Source organism: Balaenoptera borealis (genome assembly GCF_965194805.1).
Source record: "Balaenoptera borealis genome assembly, chromosome: 2".
Classification (NCBI taxonomy): Eukaryota; Metazoa; Chordata; class Mammalia; order Artiodactyla; family Balaenopteridae; genus Balaenoptera; species Balaenoptera borealis.
In genome coordinates, this window is record NC_138867.1 from 160,633,331 (window position 1) to 160,653,846 (window position 20,516).

The window sequence follows — 20,516 nt, forward strand, 5'->3', positions numbered from 1 at the left end:
TTTCACAAGTAGGTATGAAAAAGAAATATCTTGAACACCTTTCCTAAAAAGAAATCTAAAGGTAGGTAATTTAGTACATAAGCCTTTAGGAAAGCATTAGAAGAAAGTAAGACAAAGTCAAATATTAACAATTTACTGAACATAAATTCTCATTACACAAAATAGTATCTCTCCTTATAACTTCAAAATATTAATAGGGCCACACAGCAAAATATCAAGTGTCAGATGCAGCTAGACTACAAAATGTTATGTTTTTATTTTAGAAGTATGTTTTTTATTACTGCTGAAACGAGAATTTTAGAAAAAAAACTACCATCAGTTTCTTAACATGTAATTTATTTGTAAAAGTCAACCAAAACAATCTGAATTCAATCATCAGCTCAGGAAGCAGATTCCATGACATTTTCTTCCCCTAAATGGCTAAACGACACAGGCAGCGATAAAATATGCAGAGAAAGAACCATGTCACAGAAGATGTGACAATTTTGATAAATGATGATAAATTGTGATGTAGAACAGCCGTTTGTAAGCTGCTGTTTTCAAAAACATGTATTTTAATGATGATTTTTGCCAAATATCATTTTAGAGAGATATTCTGTAATAAAACCATTGACAAACAAAATTGGTACCTTATTATAAATTAGAACAGAAATGTATTTAAGTTTTCAGCAAACTTGTAATTTTGCTTTGAATGAGAATGCATTTTAGATCCAGTCAGTTCCTTACAATGTTAAACACAGTCATCATCTGACCCAGAAATCCCACTCCGAGGTATAAAACAGAAATTAAAACATACTTTCACACAGACCCTTGTACATGAATGTTCATACATGCAACATTATTCATAAAAGACAAGAAGTGCAAACAACCCAAATGTCCATCAAGTGACATATAATATCAATAGAACAGAATATTATTCAGCAATAAGAAGGAATAAAGTACTGATACATGCTACAATACGGATGAACCTTGAACATATTATATTAAGGAAGCCAGTCACAAGAGGCTACATATCATTATGTTTATATGAAATATAAATTCTATTTATATGAAATGCCCAGGATAGGCAAATCCATAGAAATAAGATGTAGATAAGTGGTTGCCTAGGGTTGAGAGTGTAGAGGGAATGGAGAATAATTGCTAATGGATATAGGGTTGCTTTCTGGGGTAATGAAATGTTCTAGAATTGTGCACGGTGATGGCTGCACAACTCTCTGGCTATACACAACCTCTGAATTGTACACTTTAAGTGGGTGAACTGTATGTGAACTACATCGCAAAAAAGCTATTTATAATGCCAGTTAAAAAGGCCAGTCAGGGGCTTTCCTGGTGGCGCAGTGGTATAGAATCCACTTGCCAATGCAGGGGACACGGGTTCGAGCCCTGGTCCAGGAAGATCTCACATGCTGCGGAGCAACTAAGCCCACGAGCCACAACTACTGAGCCCAAGTGCCACAACTACTGAAGCCCGCGCGCCTAGAGCCCACGCACCGCAATGAAGAGTAGTCCCCGCTCGCCGCAACTAGAGAAAGCCCACACACGGCAACAAAGACCCAACGCAGCCAAAAATAAATAAATAAATAAATCAATTTACTTTTTAACAAAAGGGCCGGTCATGTTGTAGCTGTTTATAACTTGTATAGACTTTTCAAAGTCTAAATCCCTAATTATCAAAATATGTTTCTTACTGTCCACAAACCTCATTTCATTTCCTTACATAAAACCATCTGCCTATTCCACTATAAATACTACACGTAGTGAAAGAAAGTGCTTCTAAAATTAAATTATGTTTTCAAAACAGATTTCTCCTTAATATATTTAATTTTAATGATTCGCATGTGAATTATCCACACTTTCCATTAACTACGGTTAAATTTTCAATCTCAGATAAGTATCCCCCAATACAAAAGCACATTAACAGGCCATTCCTCTCCCAACACAAGCTGTGTGGACTAAATTTTTAACGTATTAGCTTGAATTTTAAAAAGCAAAATTAAGGAGGCAGATCTGTAAGAAAAGCAAGCATATGAAGTCTCAGAATTTTAGAATGGAAAATATTTTCAAGACTGATCCTCTTCAGGACTACTGAAACTTTAATATCTAAGAACTAACCCCAGGAATTTTGTGATATTCTCATATCACCTTACTTTTAAAATTTTTATTGGAGTATAGTTGATGTACAATGCTGTGTTACTTTCTGCTATACATACCTTACTATTTTGCCTTATTATTTATATTTACATTAAGTTGATTCCTTTCCTTTTTTTTTTTTAACTTAGCAATGTATGACACAACATCAGTGAACTTATGGGTTTGGTAAGCTATCTGTACTAGTCTAACAAACATTACAATAAATAAAATTTTAAATGGTGATGTGTCTATCACTTAAAAACATCTTGCACATGATCAGTACTACATATACCACACTTTGGGAAATACTGATCTAGTTTTATCTTCTAATTTTATGGGTGAGAAAGTTGAACTTCCTGGTGACTCTCAAAAGTCTGTGCACATCAGAACCTCCTGGAGGGTTTGTGTTAAAATAGAGAGTGCTGGGCCCTTCCCCAAGAGCGTAGGTCTGGGGGAAGGTCTGAGAATTTACGTTTCTAACAAATATCTAAGTGGTACTAATGCTGCTGGCCCAGGGACCGCCCTTCAAAAACCACTGACCAAAACCTACTAACCCCAAATTAGTCAGACCAGAATTTAAACTAGAACCCAATCTTCTCTTAGATGCTCTTATAATTATATGCTCTATCAAACATGTTTAATGTTGTTGAATTTTATTCACCTTTCACTTAATTTTACTCTTTTCAATAAAGGTGATTATTAAATGCTAAAGATCAGGTTTATACATTTTTAAGACTTCAGAGTTGTTATAAAATAGTGATTAATAAAAATTTAAGGAAAAGAACATTACAATCACCTTTGAGGACCCTGAATCCCTTTTCTTGGTCACATACCCTCCGTTAGTCCTTTGAGATAAACATTATCTTCAAGTTTGTGTCTTATCATTCACTTGCTTTTCTTGTTAATTTTCTCATAGCTGTATCTCTAAATAACATATTGTTTAGGTTGTATGTTCTGAGCTTTATACTATATCTTTTTATGCTATTTGCTTTTTTATTCAATATGATGTTTTTGAGATGTAGCCCTCGGTTTTTATCAGTAATTCATTGCTTTCATGGCGGGACACTATTTCATCTACAAGAAAACAGCACTAAAATTGTTGACTTTTTTTTTCATTTTGAAAAAATCAGAGGTAAAAAAGAAGTTGCAAAAATAGTACAGAGAAGTCCTATGTATGCTTCATCCAGTTTCCTCCAATGGTTACATCTTACCTAACTATATTACAGTATCAAAACCAGCAAACTGGTTTTGGGACAATGCTTGTGTATAGTTTCATGCCATTTTATTATATATGCAACTCTCAATTTTTAAGTTCTTTTTTTTTTTTTTTTTCCTCGCGGGCCGCCCAGGCCGCGAGACCAAGAGCCGCGGGGGCCGGGCCGGCGCGCCGCCCCCGCCCCGCCTCAGGCCGCCCGCGCTTGGGCCGCCGCCCGGCGACGCGAGGCCAGTCCCACCCCGCCCCCACCCCCGCCGCCGGCCCGGGGGTCGCTCACCTTCCGCGTTGCCCCAGACCACCATGCCCGGGCACAGCCGCCTCCTCCGGCCTCGCTGGCCCCGCCGCCGCCACACGGTGCCCTCGCCTGGGGAGGGGAGAAGGGCCGGGAAGGAGTCGCACTGCCGCGCCGCGGTCCACGCTCGCCCCACGCTCGCAGCGGCCACACTGAGCGCGCCCAATGGCTGCTCTGTCCCTCCCCCTCCGACGGGCGCGCGCGCCGCGGCTCCGCCCCGCCCCTCCCCCTGCGGCGGCCGGCACGCTCCCAGGCTCCTCCCCGCCCTTCCCCACCCGCGGCGGTTCCGGCCCCGGCTCGCACTCCGCCCCGCGCTGCGCAAGTGCCCGCCTCGCGCCTAGCCTCGGGCGACCCTGAACCACCTGCGCGGCGCCCCTCCCAGGCCCGCCCGCGGAGGTCAGCTCCTCCGCTGCACGTGACCGTCTCGCTCGCGGGGGCGGAGAGGAGCGCGGCGCCGGCCCGCCTTCCGCATCCCGAGACCTGCGCGCCTCTCGCTGGGGTTGATGCGCTGTTCTCCTCTCTGCGAGTCCCCGCCCCGCGCTGCACTCCCCAGTCCGGGAGGACACTAGTTCAGGGACTGACCATGCTTAATCAAGATCATTCTATTGATATTAATGAATATCTGAGTTACTTCCTTTATTCCCCCCCCCCCCGCCAATTAAAGACAATGCTCCTACCTATTAGAAAAATGAAAATCCAAACACTGACAGCCCCAAATACTTGCAAGAATGTGAAGTAATAGGAACGCTCATTCATTGCTGGTGGGAATGCAAAATAGTACAGCCATTCTGGAAGAGAGTTTGGCAGTGTCTTACAAAACTAAACATACTCTTACTATACGATCCAGCAATCGGACTCCTTGGTATTTACACAAAGGAGTTGAAAACTTGTGTCCACATCAAAAACCTGGACACAGATGTTTCATAGCAGCTTTATTCATAATTGCCAAAACTTGGAAGCCACCAAGATGCCCTTCGGTAGATGAATGGGTAAACAAACTGGTGCATCCAGATAATGGAATATTATTCAGCACTAAAAAGAAATAAGCCATCAACCCATGAAAAGATATGCAAGAACTTTAAACGCTTATTACTAAGTGAAAGAAGCCAATCTGAAAGGCTACATACTCTTTGATTCCAACTAAGTGATACCATAATGGTGGATAATGTCATTAGTCAAAACCCATAGAACATACAACACCAAGCGTGAATCCTAATGTAAACTATGGACTTTGGGTGCTAATGAAGTGTAAATGTAGATTCATCAATTGTAACAAATATACTTCTCTGCTGAGTAGTTGATAATGGTGGAGGCTATACATATGTGGGAACAGGGGGTACGTGGGAAATCCCCGTACCTTTCACTCAATGTTGTTGTGAACATAAAACTGCTCTAAAAAAATAAAGTCTACAAACTTTAAGCTATAAGATGAATAAGTTCTGAGGTTCTAATGTATGGCCTGGTGACTAGTTGATAACACTGCAATGTATAACTATAATTTGCTAAGAGAACTTAAAGGTTGACCCCAAAACATATACATATATATTTATATATTCCCCTTTACCATAAATGTACGGCTGTGCGCCTGGCTTCTCTAATCTCTTCCAATCATCTATTTTTATTTCTGCTCAGTACCATACTGTCTTAATCGGTAGAGTTTTATAATAGCGAGTCTTAATATCTAGTAGGTCAAAAATCCCCAATTCACTCTTCCATTTGCTGCTAAGAATCAGCTCGCATGTTCTATGTGGGGGAGGGAGGTGAAGGAAATTCATTTTAGCTTCATAAAACCTCTAAAACAATTTGGGGAGAATCACATCTTCTGTGGATTGAAATTTTCTATTGAAATAAGATTTATTTCTCCATTCCTTTAGTTTTTCTTAAGTGTCTTTGTTCTATAATTTTCTCCATATAGTTGTTGCCTATTCTTGCTAGAGTTATTCCTAGGTACTTTATAATTGTGATAATATTATAAATGGTATCTCATTGCCTTTTCTAAATAGTTGTAGCAGAGTACAGAAATGCAATTGATTTTGTATATTGATTTTGTTTGCAGTATACTTGCTAACCACTTTTATTCATTCGAATACTTCATCTGTAGATTCTTTTGGTTTTTCTACAGGGACAAGATATCCTCAATGACTAGTGATAGCAGTTTCTTCTTCTCCAATGCTAAGAATTCTTCTTTTTCTTCCTGTGTAAGACTTCCTATATAATGCTGCAAAGAAGGATTATCTTATCTTGTTGGTGAAAGGCGTCTTATCTTGTTTCCAATATTTAAAAAGAATGTTTTCAGTGTTTCACCATTAAATATCACATCTGCTGAATACTTATACCTTCTAATGATAGTCTGTTCATTTTGTATCATGAATAGATACTGAATGTTATGGAATGCATTTTCTACATCTCCTGAGATTAAATTTTTTTTTAAATCAAGAATTCAGTGGGGGACAGATGGATTGAGAGTTTGGGGTTAGCAGACGCAAACTATTATATATAGGATGGATAAACAACAAGGTCCTACTATACAGCACAGGGAACTAAATTCAATATCCTGTGATAAACCATAATGGAAAAGTATGAGAAAGAATGCATATATATGTAACTGAGTCTCTTTGCTGTACAGCAGAAATTAACATTGTAAATCAACTGTACTTCAATAAAAAACTTACTCTGCACCCATAATGTGTCACACTGTTCTAGACAGTAGAGGTAAAGCAGTGACCAAACAGATGAAAACACTTGCCCTCAGGGAGGTCACCTTGTATTAAAGGAGAACAAACACAATGAATAAATAAAATGCATAGTTTGTTACATATTGATCAACACAAAAGGCAAAAATGAAGTAGAGAGGGGAACAGGTAGTGTGGGGAAGGAGGTCTGCAACTTCAAATGCAGTGGTAGGAATGGGTGTCATTGACAAAATGACACCACCTGGCAAGAGCCTGCAAGCAGAAACAAGAGCATAGCTTGTATGCAGTAAGCACTGCAAGGCAATATGAAGTTCTGTTCCAAATTCTGTGAAGGAAAAGTGAATTTCTGAGTAGGTTCACTGGAAAATATAAATGTTAACATACCATTTTAGTTGCTAATTCCCTATCACAAGCAATGAAGCTTAAAAATCTTACATCAACTATTAAGTAAATTAAAAAAACCGCTGAAACCATTATAACCACCAGTAGTACCAAAGTAGCATTCTTATTAAAAGTATGAAAATAACCATTTCAATATAGAATACAGAAAGATAACAAAAATTATTCTGTTGTTCAAAGTAAATTATTATAAAATTTCAACTTGGGTCACAGAAGCCTATCAAAAAAATAAGTATGGGAAAAGCATAAATGGAAAAAAGAAATATTCACAAGTACAAGACCTAAAACTCATTGTAAGTACTCCCCATAAGTTATCTGACCCAATCCAGGGCTAACACTCTAAAGAAACATGAAAACAAAAAGACAATCACTCAGAGACCAGATGACAGAAAGAGGAAAGGAATCGTTTCAAAGATGTGTTACAGAAAGTTCAAGTACAAAATTTTCAAATGAATATTGAGAATGCAAAAGGAAAACAGACCCAGCAAGTCTAACTAGCAATGAAATAAATAAGCAAAGACAAAAAGAGAAGTACATCTAAACACACAAAGACTGACCAAAAGAGAATAAGGAAACTCCTAAACCAAAAGGTCACAGAGGTGTCCTATCCAACATTAGCCCATGGGATGATGATAGGTGTTTATGCGGGGGGGGGGGGGGGGGGAGGGGGTGAATAGGTCAAAGTTAATCTATTAGATTCTTTATGCAGTACATCTCAGAATCTTTCAAAATGCCACTGTGAATTATGAATCACTAACCTACTTTGGGGGTAGGGTATGGGGGGCACAGAGTAAGTACGCGTAAGAGTGTAGTCTTTCCGATGCCAGCTCACCACGGAACCCTTTATTTTGGCCAAAAACAAAAGTCTGTGAGAAAAATGTTGTCCTAAAGGATGGTAAGACAGATGAAATTCACAAATCGCTTTGTAGAGTTAAAGGAATGCTAAAAAAAAAAAAAAAAATTTAAGGACTTTCTGGTTGTTGTTTTTTTCTTTTATTATTGGTAGAAAGCCAGCCAAGAATCAGCTGGACTTACAAACATGAGTACATGGATGAATAAAAGATAGAAAAGAGAATAAATCAAAATTCTGATATATTTTACTGAAGAGGATATTTGGATACAAATGTTGTTATGAAGCAGTCCAACTGTGCTAAAGTAAAGAAAGAAAAATGCAAGGGTTGTACTCGTCCTAACTGACAAAAGTGAAATAAATCACCAGGATGGAATGGTATCCAACCAGAGTTCTGGATGCTCTTGAGGACGACTATGAATCTGTAGGCAAAGTTAGATAGAATCATCCAAATAGCCCCAAATTTGGCTCCTACAAAGGCTCTGGAGAAGACCCAATAAAATAAGATTCATTGTGGATTTGTTGGAAGTATGGGGTAGGTTGATGGAATTTTTAATTAAGAATAGACTCAGACACTGAAGTAAAAATAACCTAATAGAAGAAACACCGTAAAGTTATAGAATCTATAGATATCCGTATTAATTCTATATCTATAGGTAGATTCTGTATCTATAAAGAGAAATAGATATAAAACACCTGAAATTTTTTGAAGTGGTAAATAAACTGAGGCAGGAAATAATGTTGATTTAGACTTTCGACACATCTTAGACAACATTCTTCAACAAAGGCTTAAAATATTAAATCACTATCAAAAGAAATACTCTGCCCCAGATAGGAAAGTGGCTTGGTGGCAGAAAACAAAAGGAAGAAATAAGCAAAATTTCAAATATAGTTTATCTCGGGATATTAGTGAAAACTAGTCTCATTTGTATAATATTGAAAAATGGAGCACACGGCAAATGTTCAGGTTTAGAAATGAGCAGTGAAATGCCAAGCGCCAGAGATAACTGATGGAGAGTTATTTATTTATTTAGTACAGTCCTGGCAATGACAAGGGTCATAGCCAGTATGATCCACGACATTCAAGGAAGCTCTCCACGTGCCAAACACCACCTGAGTCACTGTATGTGCATGACTTTGTTTAGTCTTCACAACTTTCTACAGAAGTAATTGCCATTTTATTCCATGAGTTTACAAGCTAGACAGTAAAGGCTCAGAGAGGAAAGTAACTTCCCCAAAGATCACTAAGGTAAGTAGGTGGCAGTAATAGTAGCTACTAAATGATAGAGCTAAAATTTGAAACCTGGCAACTGACCCCAGAATCCTTACCTACTTTGGGGGTAGGGTATGGGGGGCACAGAGTAAGTACACATAAGAATGTAGTCTTTCCCATGCCAGCTGACCACGGAACCCTTTATTTTGGCCAAAAACAAAGCACTGCGAGAAAAATGCTGTCCTAAAGGGTGGTAAGTCAGATGAAATTCATAAATCACTTTGAAAGGTTAAAGGAATGCTAAAAAAAAAAAAAAAAAAAAAAAAAATTAACTACTGCACCAATGGTTCTCAAACTTGAGCATGCATCAGAATCACCTGGAAGGTGTGTCAAAGACAGACTGCTGGGCCCCATCCCCTCGAGTTTCTGACTAAGCAGATTTTGTGGGTTCCGAATTTCTATTTCTAACAAACTGATGTTTCTGCTCAAGGGCCCACACTTGGAGAAATATGGTCCTAAGCCACAGGTGGTGAAACAAGAGATCACGATAAGAATGGTCTCGGGAAAAGGAGAAAACCTAGGTGAAGAAAGCTGGCGTGGAATTAAGGAAAGGAGGGATGAATCATCCAGTAAATGGGGTCCAGCTAAAATCACATGGAAATTTTCCTGGGCCTTTTGCTCCCTGGGTGGGCAAAGAGTCTTCCTGGGACCTCAAACAGCCTAAAACTATTCAACCCAGCTTCGGGCACAGTAGAAATTTAATGGCAAAAGGATGTCCCCACGTTCAGGATCTCTGTACTCTGGCTACCACCACAAACCTTACCCACTGACAATGCCTAGAACTCCTTTAACAGGAAACAAAACGTTTTACTTTGTAGCAAGAAATAGAAGCTGGAGAAGGAAATAAGTCCTAAAAAGTGAATATATATCGCTGTCTACAGATCTCATTCCAAATGTAAATGACTGCTTATAGATTAACCATAGGTCTAATATAACATGGCATGTCTAATATGCTTAAAATTACAAAAATTCAGTTTTATTACTTTGGAGAGGAAGCATGATGCTACATGCAAGGCATCAAATTTGGTGTTAGAAATCCTATATTTGGGGATAAATGACTTCTGACAAGTCTTTTTTTGTTTCTTTGTTTATATTTTATTTTTGGCTGCGTTGGGTCATCGTTGCTGCACGTGGGCTTTCTCTAGTTGCGGCGGGCGGGGGCTACTCCTCGTTGCGGTGCACGGGCTTCTCATTGCAGTGGCTTCTCTTGTTGCAGAGCACAGGCTCTAGGCACGTGGGCTCAGTAGTTGTGGCTCGCGGGCTCTAGAGCGCAGGCTCAGTAGTTGTGGCGCATGGGCTCAGTGGCTCCGCGGCATGTGGGATCTTCCCGGACCAGGGCTCGAACCCGTGTCTCCTGCATTGGCAGGCGATTCCTAACCACCATACCACCAGGGAAGTCCAGACGTTTTCTTCATACGTAGAAAAGGAGCAGTAGGGACTTCCCTGGTGGCACAGTGGTTAGGAATCGCCTGCCAATGCAGGAGACACGGGTTCGAGCCCTGGTCCGGGAAGATCCCACATGCCGCGGAGCCACTGAGCCCATGCGCCACAACTACTGAGCCTGTGTGCCACAACGACGGAAGCCCGCGCGCCTAGAGCCCGTGCTCCGCAACAAGAGAAGCCAGCACAATGAGAAGCCCGCGCACCGCAAGAAGAGTAGCCCCCGCCCGCCTCAACTAGAGAAAGCCCACGCGCAGCAACGACCCAACGCAGCCAAAAATAAATAAATATAAAATTAATTTATTTTTTTAAAAAAGGAGCAGTAATTCCCCACAGAGATGTGAGGATCAAAAGGGATCCTATTTGTGAAAGCATTTGGTCAATTATAACTCACTTTTTCAATTATAAGGTGTTAGGACTACTTCGGGGAGTTACACGTTTTATACAAGCTGTTACTAGATGTGCACTGTATTCAAGTTTAGGGTGCATATTAACGTCCAGTGTCATTTATACACAAGAGATGCCTTCTAGGCTCAAGAGACAAAAGTTACAAGTGATAATCAGGCATTCATGAAGCTGGGATTTGATAACGTTTCTCCCAGTCTAAACGCAGTGGAAAAAATCCAGAACTGAAAGTGGACACAAACTACTTAGTATTTTAGGAAAGCAGGAGAGACACAACAGGATTGGGGAGAAGTATCAAGTCTATCAGAAGCTCTCAGGGACGCCTGGTGTCTACCTACAGAGGCTGCAACCAGCATATTCTTAGGACAAAACCCTAAGGTAGTGGGTGGTTTTTTCTTTGGTTTTTCGTTGCCTGAGAGTGAGCTACTGTCCCGATATCTCACTCTAAAACCTATAGAAAGAGAAGGGCTGTGTTCCTCCAGCTGTGGCACCTCAGGGTAGGGTCCTCTACCTAAGGCTCTGAAAAAGTAAGGAGGGCACAGTGCTACCTCATAGTACAAAAAGGTACATGAAAGACCTATGTTCTACTTCCTCTGCTGCTGGCAGGCACTAAGATGAGGAAGAGATGCTCAGAAGGCCATGGCATGGTGATGGAGGAGTCCAGTCTGGCTGCGGCACCTTCACGACCTTAGGAAAACTGTCGGCAAGCTTTCATTAGAGTAGGTTCAGGCCACAACGTGCATATTCATCTTTCATCTGTTTAAACAAGGCACTAAATAGTAGGTGTCACTGGTCACTTCCTATTGAACAAAGCCTACAAGATTTTAGGTAAGCATCAAGACACTGATGTTGGGTCAGGCGAAGATTTCTTAGCTATGACACCAAAAAGTATATTGATAAAAGAAAAAAATAAGCTGGGCTTCATTCAGATAAAAAATAATGCATTTCAAAAGACACCATTAAAAAAGTAAAGACGTGCCATGAACTAGGAAAAAATATTTGAAAATCATATATCCAGTAAAGGACTTGTATCCAATAATAACAAGCGTTGGCAAGGATACGGAGAAACTGAAATCCTCATGCATTGCTGGTGGAATTGTCAAATTCGAAACTGCTACTTTGAAACACTGATTCATCATATGACCCAGGTAATTACCCCTAGGTAACCACCCAAGTGAAATTAAAACTACATGCACACATCAGCCAGAGCGGCGAAAACGTGGAAACAAACCAAATGTCCATTAATTGGTGGATGGATAAATAAAATGTAGTATATCCATACTATAGAATATTCTTTGGCAATATGATACATGCTACTGCATAACCTCAAAAACATTACGCTAGATAAAAGAAGCTAGACACAAGAGACCACATACGGTATGAGCCCATTTATATGAAATGTCTACAAAAGGCAAATCTATAGAGGTAAGAAGTAAATTATCGGTTGAATGGGTCTGGGGGTGGGAATGAGAGTGATTCCAAATAGGCACAAGGTTTCTTTTGGAGGGTGATGGAAATGTTCAAAAATTAGATTACATGATAGGTGCATACAACTCTATAAATTCACAGATTTTACTAAAAACCACTGAATTGCATATACTTCAAAAGAGTCAATTGTATGGCATGTGAATTATACATCAATACAACTGTTTAAAAAATAAAGAAATTTAAAAGAGAAGTCAGGGACAGCCCTGACCCCAAACCTCACTATGAAATGTTAACATATTTACACAGAAATCTGCCACTTCTCCTGATGTCGCCCTTCCAGAAACTTGACTCTGAGGATGAGAAAGAACACGAACGAAGAGTAAGAGACCTCCAAACAGGGTCTAAGATAGCCGTGGCTCATTTATGCACTTTAGACTACAGGAGAAAATGGAAGTCCTCCCCTCGCCCCTACCCAGCCTGAGATGAAAACTTAATGACTCATAGGTACAAATGCAGGGCACCTAATTTTAAGCTCGATTATCTGGTTTTCCTCAGCAGCTACATTAACTAAGTGACAGTTAATACTGAGGATGGGATCAGAAGCAAACTATCAAAGCACAGGCCTCTGGGTCTGGTCAGCCCCTTACAACTTCACACCACTGAGGGCAGGGCAGCAACGGTACCCTGGTGGCCAAAAATGGTTATGACATCTGTTATCTGAGGCTGGAAAGAGAATCAGTTTCTCAAAATGAGGTCATCAAAATGGCCATGGGTATGCACCCATTTATGATACAGGTTCTCTTGCCTCACTCAAACCAACTGAATCAGAACCTCCAACAATGATACCTAAGAATCTGCATTTTTAACAAGCCCCCTCGATGATTCTTATGTTTTAAATTTTATTGTGCACAAGAGCCCTTTACTTAGAGAATATTAGAGATGGAAGGAACCTTGATGATCATCTAACCCAAAGTTCACATACTGTAGATGAAAACACTGGGGACCAACGATGTAACATGATTTTCAAAGATCAAATCGTTCTTTAAACTCTTTAAAAACAAAAACAAAACTATGTCTCTAGTCCTAAAAATTGTCAAGAATACTACTGACAAAAGAGAATATAAAATGTACCTTGGAAATATTTTCTTCAAAGATTGATGAAGATAACATGCTTCATCATTTAAAGGGATATGTTTCTGCTCTCAGGAAAATTAATCCAGAGCACCTCATTACCTGAAGCTGCCAACTAAATGAGTCATCGTAACAGTTAAATTATTTTTTCCTTGTTGGTTGGTATGTTCAGTTTAATTATTGCCTTTTTTCCCCAAACCTACCTCCCTTGAGAAAATGCATAGGTTACTTGACCCAAAACACCAACATTCTTACAGATCACAAGCATTAAGTCATCATTTCCTCTGAAGCCACATCTCCAGGGCTGCAAGTCATATTTTTCTATTAATGCAGCCTGAATTCTCCTGTGCGTGGGTCCTAAATCATGAGCTAGCAAGAGGGAGGAGATATGGGGATATATGTATATGTATAGCTGATTCACTTTGTTATAAAGCAGAAACTAACACCATTGTAAAGCAATTATACTCCAATAAAGATGTTAAAAAAAAAAAAAGATTACATTCTATTGGAGGAAAACAGTCAATAAACAAATATACAAATGAATTAAAAAAAAAAAAAAGTGGGTCTGTTTCCAGGGGCCTATTTAGCCAGTGGGTTCATCCCCCGAAACCTCAGGCTCCCTTTCATTATTCCTGCTTGATCCTGCCTTTTGATAATTTCCAGTCAAGCACTGTTGTCTTATTTTCTGCTTTAGACAAGCTTAAGGGAGAGTTTCTTAAGTCACTTGACCAAAATATATTTTGGAGCATGGAAAGAACATAGTTTCTTTGTTTTTGGGGGGGTTTTGTTTTCACAAAAGGATTACTTGGATTCAAAATCTTGTTCACTGACTTGTTAATCGTGATGTAGTGACCTGACAAATTTCTCAGCCTGTTAGAGGCTTTAATTTCTTTTTCACAAAATGTAAAGAATAACACCTACCTTGCAAGGTTTTTTGCAAAGATTCTAAAAAACGCGTAGTACGTAAAATAGATAATATATGTAACACGAACAGTGTCGATTGTATATATATATAATTGTCAATGAAAAAATGTTGCCTGCCATATCAGTAAACAAAGGATGTTGCAGCCATCAAGCCATCACATTATAGCCGCCCCAAGAGTGAACCCTGAGGAAACTCAGGATGGAAACAGGATGCCCACCATCTAGCAGTCAACTGCCACAGCCTCCCCTGATGGTGCACCCCGAGGGAACTCAGGATGAGAAAGCACAGGATACTGGCCCACATAGCTGAGGTGCATATCAAAGGAAGGATTTCAGTGAGCCCAGACTTTTGCATCTTCCCATACACAGAAAAACACTAAAAATTCATTAACTCGAGATGTCTGGTTTTCTTTAATTAACAGGAATCTTTCCATGTTCCGATTACCTGGTCTTTGTTGCAAAAACTCCTATAGTTGATGGCTCCTCCCTCTCCTTTTTGGATCAGTCCCTCAGAGAGAGCTGAGAGGCTGTGTCCCAGGCTTAAGTCCTCAGTTTTGCCCACCCAATAAAACATATTTCTCAACTTTGAGGTTGTGCATTTTTTTCAGTCAACATCATATATATGTTAAATATACATATATAGAATATATATACACAAATATACATATATATTAGTGTAGGGGGTAAAAACATGGACTTTTCCTTGTTATTTAACCACTCTGAACCTCAGTTTCCATTTCAGCAAAATAGACATATTAACAGGTCCTAAATCACAGTGTTGTCAGAAGGGCTAAACACACATAAAGCATGTACCCGCTGTCTGGCAAACAGTAGGAGCTCAACAAATGTTGTCCAATGGCAAGGCAGCCCTCAAGAGACCAGCGGTCAGTACGTGGTGGGTATTATGATTATTGTTCATTTCTTTCAGGGGCAATCTGGAAGCGCAGAGGCAGAGGTTTGGAGGAATTTTAGGGGGTCCACACAATACACCCAGGTGGGAACAACACAGATCCCCTGAGTGGGGTTCAGGGAGCACCTCAGCAGCCCTGGCCCTTCCTGCTCTCTCAGTTGGGAGGGTCTCAATGCTGGACTTTGTATTTTCAAAAGATGGCCCGGGCCTTCTTCAGAGAAGAGGAGGTGACAGACAGCAGGATGATGGCTGATGAAGGTGTGGGATGATGAGCGGAGAGTCAGCTTGTACCAGAAACATCAACACTCAACCAATGCCTGGCTCTACTTCCTCACCTGTTGATTGATGACTAGGCTTTATCTAGTTTCAGGACGAGAGTAAAACACAAGGATTCGAAATAGAGTCACAGGTGTAGAAAACAAACTTATGGTTACCAGGGGGGGAAAGTGGGGAGGGGAGAGGGATAAATTGGGAGATTGGGATTGACATATACACAACACTACCTATAAACTAGATGACTAATCAGGACCTACTGTATAGCACAGGGAACTCTACTCAGTACTCTGTAATGACCTGTATGGGAAAAGAGTCTAAAAAAGAGTGGATTATATGTATATGTATAACTGCTTCACTTTGCTGTACACCCGGAACTAACACAACATTGTAAATCAACTATACTCCAATAAAAATTTAAAAAAACACACGCAAGGATTCTCCAAAGATCTTATGTTTGGACCTGATTCCTAGATCTTCTTCTGGGAATTGGGGGTGGGAGGAGAGAGAGTAAAGGAAACAGTGGGGTGGGGCGGGGGGACGTGCATAGGGACGTCCCACTGTCCTTCATGGTGGAAGCACTGAAGCACCACAAAAGGAGTTCCATCGATCCTGGAGAAATCCCCTCACGTCCCCTCCAGGAAAACTTCAAAACTCAGGACTGTCGATTCAGCGCACCTGAAAAAAACAGAGCAGATGGACGTCAGGACCCCGTTGGGATCCTGCAGCTCCATGGCTGCGGCCCCAGCAGTTTTGAGGGCAAACAGCTTACTCCAGAGTATTGATCCAGCCACAGCAAGGTGCAATCTGCTTAAAAAAAAAAAAAAAGAAAAAAAAAGTCTGTTTGAGAAATAGACCCACAGACACAGAAAACAAAATTTCGGTTACCGAAGGGGAAAGGGTGAGGGGAGGGATAAATTAGGAGTGTGGGATTAACAGAGACACACAGATATATGATATATGTAAAATAGATGAACAACAGGGTCCTACTGTAGAGCACAGTATTACTGTGCTCAATATTACTCAATATCTTGCAATAAACGATAATGAAAAAGAATCTGGAAAAGAATATATATATATGTATGTATGTATACGTATGTATGTGTGTATGCATAACTGAATCACTTTGCTGTACACCGGAAACCACCAACAATGTAAATCAACCATTCTTCAGTTTAAAAAAATAATTTAAAAATAATTTTAAAGTCTGTGTATGTACAGCAACCCTACCCCGTCAAGCCGGGAAGACGAACAGCAGTTAAGCGTAGACAGAGGCAACCCACCACATTGTCCCCAGCACGCAACTCCAGACATGGTCAGAAGCCTTTTACTGCCTGAGAGTTTTAGCACATGAGGGGGAAGCTTTTCAACTCAATTAGCATTCAATGGTCCTGATGCTCAATCACAGGGATCAGCTGGGAAGTTACTAAAGCCATTACCAAGGGCTGGAGTCGCCAGCTGAGTTTGAAATGTCAGTGCCTTTCCCCTGACACCACCTCCCCTCTTCCCACTGTCCCTCCCAATCAGAGGTCCTGATAATTTGGTAACCTTTCACAACAGCAGGGAGTCATCCTTCAGTCTTGGGATCAGGGACTTTGAAATACCCAAGGAGTCAATTACAGCTTGGCTCTGTCCCTGGGAAAAGAAAGCAGCATCCGAGAGGTGGAAGGAATTGGGGTCCTGGGCAACGCGGGCACGTGAGTTCCGAGGCGCCTTCTCCCAGATGCTGCCTGCATCCCACCAAAGCTTCCGAGGAGACCACAGCCTGTAGGGGTAGAAAGAAGAGCCTGGGAAGACCCAGCTCAAGGTTGCTCTAAGCAAAAGAGAATATGAATGGAGAATTGTCTCGAATTAGAGGAGGATTGCAGGAATGTAACCCTTTGTATTCTAAAGACCTGACAGTGAATTGGTAGGTAGGTAGGACCTTGGCTAGTTGTTAATCAATACCCATTGGCCCTTTCTCTTTGCTGCATCCAGATGCCCTTCGACAGCCCCCTTGCCTCTGGGTGGGGCCCTGGGACGAGCCCTGACCAGTGGACCATGCGCAGAAGTGGCTCTGTCCTCTCTGGGCAGAAGAGGCCAAGAGCGTGCGTGCCTTCTCCAAGCTCCCTTCTTCCAGCGCCGGGGCTCCGAGGACCTGAGGAAGGTGACGCCACAATGTTGAAGGACCCTGAGTCCCTCACATCTGCAAAGAACAGAGTCTCCCACTCCAACCCTAGCCAGTAAATCGAGCAAGAAAGAAGACTTGAACCTGTATGGATGAAGAATGTCGCCTGCCCTATCAGTCAACAGAGTGTTGCAGCCATCAAGCCATCATCAGCCATGGCAGCCATCCCCGATGGTGCACCCGGAGGGGATTCAGGATGGAGAAAAGCAGGATGCTGGCTCTAGATAGTTCAAATGCACATCAAAGGAAGGATTCCAATGAGCCCAGACTCCTGCCTCTTCCCGTACATAGAAAAATGCTAAATTCATTGACTTGAGATGTCTGGTTTTTCTTTAATTAACAGTAATCTTTTGATGTTCCGACTACCTGGTTGTTTTGGGGTTTAACGTTTTGTTTTGTTTTGTTTTTGCAAAACTCCTATATGTCCTGGTTCCTCCCTTCCCTCTTCAGTGCAATCTCTCAGAGCGATCTGACACTGCCTCCCGGGCTTAAGTCCTCAGCAAGTCCACCAAAAAAAAGATGATTCTCAACTTTTAGTTGTGCATTTTTTTCAGTCAACACCTGCTAAGCCACTGAGATTTTAGGTTGTTTGTTAGTACAGCTACCATCAGTTATCCTGACTGACAAAATGACATAATCAGAATTACAAACAAAAATATCCATCATATATATATATTTATAAACAACAAAATAACTGAATTAACTGTCCAAAAAAGGGAGCTGGTTAAATAAAGGATGGTACACGATACAGCCGTTAAGACACGTCTTTAAAATGATGCTAATGACATAGGGATACGATAAAAAGTGAACTTATTGTTTTTTATACTGCAGAGTAGTAACCAAAAAGTAATTGTGAAATAATTTAAGTACTTTGCTTAGAGTCTTTGAAGGGGATTTATGGATCACAGATTTTTTTTTTTAAATTCTCCCTTTCCCGTCTTACCACAGCACTTGCTCCCACACTTCCTTCTTCAACTATTCGTGCACAAAATCCCCGCCACTAGCCTACTTACCTCTAGCCTCCCCTTCCTTTTCTCCCCCAATACTGTACCCCCAAAACTAAAGGACAGTCCACCATGCAGAAAAGGAAGAATAGGTGGAAGGAGGGTAAGACTGCTAACAGTCATACATCAACAATGCTCACCCAGAACCTCTGGCAAAAGGAACTTCATTTTTCTACATCTTTCCAGAATCAGAATCTTGCTCACCTCTGGCCCAGGCTCAAAGGGAGCTCTTGTCGTCAGAGAAAAATTAAGGAGTTCTCCACTGCCTGTGAAAGTAACTGACGATGCTTTCTGATACATTGCAGGCACGGAGAGAGAGCATGTTTAGCTTAGTCAAGGCCTCTTTTATGACATGGAAAGAAAAGAGGTCAAAGTTACATTAAAATGAAGAATCAAAGAGTTCTTTGATTTTTGAAAGAAATCATTAATTGCATGACTTTTGATCAGACTGCATGTCTTATCAAATCTGGAGCTCATACTTGCACGTGGATGAATAATACAAGAGTCCCCACAAGATCCCTCTCCTCTGCAGCCCCATGTTTTTCTCCCTTTGGCTGGTGACAGTGGTTTTGTTCCTCTACGTGAGTTGGATGGGTTGGGAATGTGTCACTTTGAAAAGAAGATGCCCTAACACCTGTCCATAAAAAAGGCAGAGTTCTGGTTACCTCAGCCCTCCCATCCATTCTGGGCACCCACTCAGGGCTCCAAAATGATCTTGTTGGCTGGGCCTTCACAGTAGATAGGTGTGAATTAAATGACGAAGCTCTCGGCTGCGTCAGACAGAGGGGGCAAATCATAGTGTCTGATAGGACAGGTATTTTGCCTGTTTTTAAATTTCTACACAATGGGGGATCCTTTTCTAGGCTGACCCATCTGGAAGTTGCTTTCCCCGCCCCCCTCACCAGGTATCAAATTCAGCCTCAACAGAACATGGGCCCTCAGAGATGCCACAAACATAGAGACCCCAGAATGAGAAAAAGGAGAGCGCTGTAAACCTGGATCTCAAGGAGGACAGAAACAGGCATTTTGCAGACAGCATGAAAGGAAAGCACAGAAAATGACTCCACTTAAAACAGAATTTTGAAAAAAAAAAACAAAAAAACAAAAAACAGAATTTTGAGCTACAACAGCTCCGGGGACTTGAATTCTCTCCAGTTAGTAAATACATAGTTTGCACCATCTTACCACAGAATAATCTGAGATAAGATGAGAGACAGGGTACTAAAGATCGACAAAACCTAGATTTTGAGTGAGGAGGACTCTGAAATGGGCAAGAATAGAGACATCTGCACTCAATACAAAAAGCTGAGAGTTTTGTCCACCCTTGTGAGGAAGGTATTAAGAACCTCAGTAAAGGGGCTTCCCTGGTGGCGCAGTGGTTGAGAATCTGCCTGCCAATGCAGGGGACACGGGTTCGAGCCCTGGTCTGGGAAGATCCCACATGCCGCGGAGCAACTGGGCCCGTGAGCCACAACTACTGAGCCTGAGCGTCTGGAGCCTCTGCTCCGCAACAAGAGAGGCCGCGATAGTGAGAGGCCCGCGCACCGCGATGAAGAGTGGCCCCCACTCGCCGCAACTGGAGAAAGCCCTCACACAGAAACGAAGACCCAACACAGCCAAAAATAAACATAATAAATAAATAATAAAAATTTTTTACAAAACACCAAAAACATAAAATCTGGAAAAAATTTGAACACCTATATACGCCCTGCAGACTTTACATTTAGTATTTTGAAGAAAAAAAAAAAACAAAGAACCTCAGTAAAAATGACTTAGAGTCTTCAATTACTCCTTTTCTTAGTAAAAGTGGAGGGAGATAAACAACCTTAGTAATCGTTACGGATAATATCCGGACTATGGGTGTGTCACTGGCAATCTCAGAAAGTGGGTCTCTCTTGCCCTCCTGGGGCCCCTGGGGCTGTGCCAGCCCACCGGCACGCCCCACGTGGGGTGTCTGCTAGACTAGGGCATGGGTGGGGAG

At 41.2% G+C, this 20,516-nt stretch overlaps 1 long non-coding RNA gene across 11 annotated transcripts in view; it reads right to left on the reverse strand.

Annotated features, from left to right (window-relative positions):
• LOC309623775 overlaps window positions 1–20,516 on the reverse strand; it is a 103,380-nt gene that overhangs the window by 42,134 nt on the left and 40,730 nt on the right. For 3 of the 11 annotated variants that reach the window (XR_014241624.1, XR_014241626.1, XR_014241627.1), the window contains 3 exons: window positions 16,913–17,129; window positions 15,955–16,171; window positions 12,072–15,451 (listed from right to left, as the gene is read on the reverse strand). The exons of 6 other annotated variants lie outside the window; for them this stretch is intronic. This is a non-coding gene — a long non-coding RNA (uncharacterized lncRNA). Of the gene's footprint in view, window positions 1–3,623; window positions 3,819–12,071; window positions 15,452–15,954; window positions 16,172–16,912; window positions 17,130–20,516 lie in introns of those variants that run through there. 2 more of the 11 variants (XR_014241625.1, XR_014241623.1) reach the window with 2 other exon arrangements.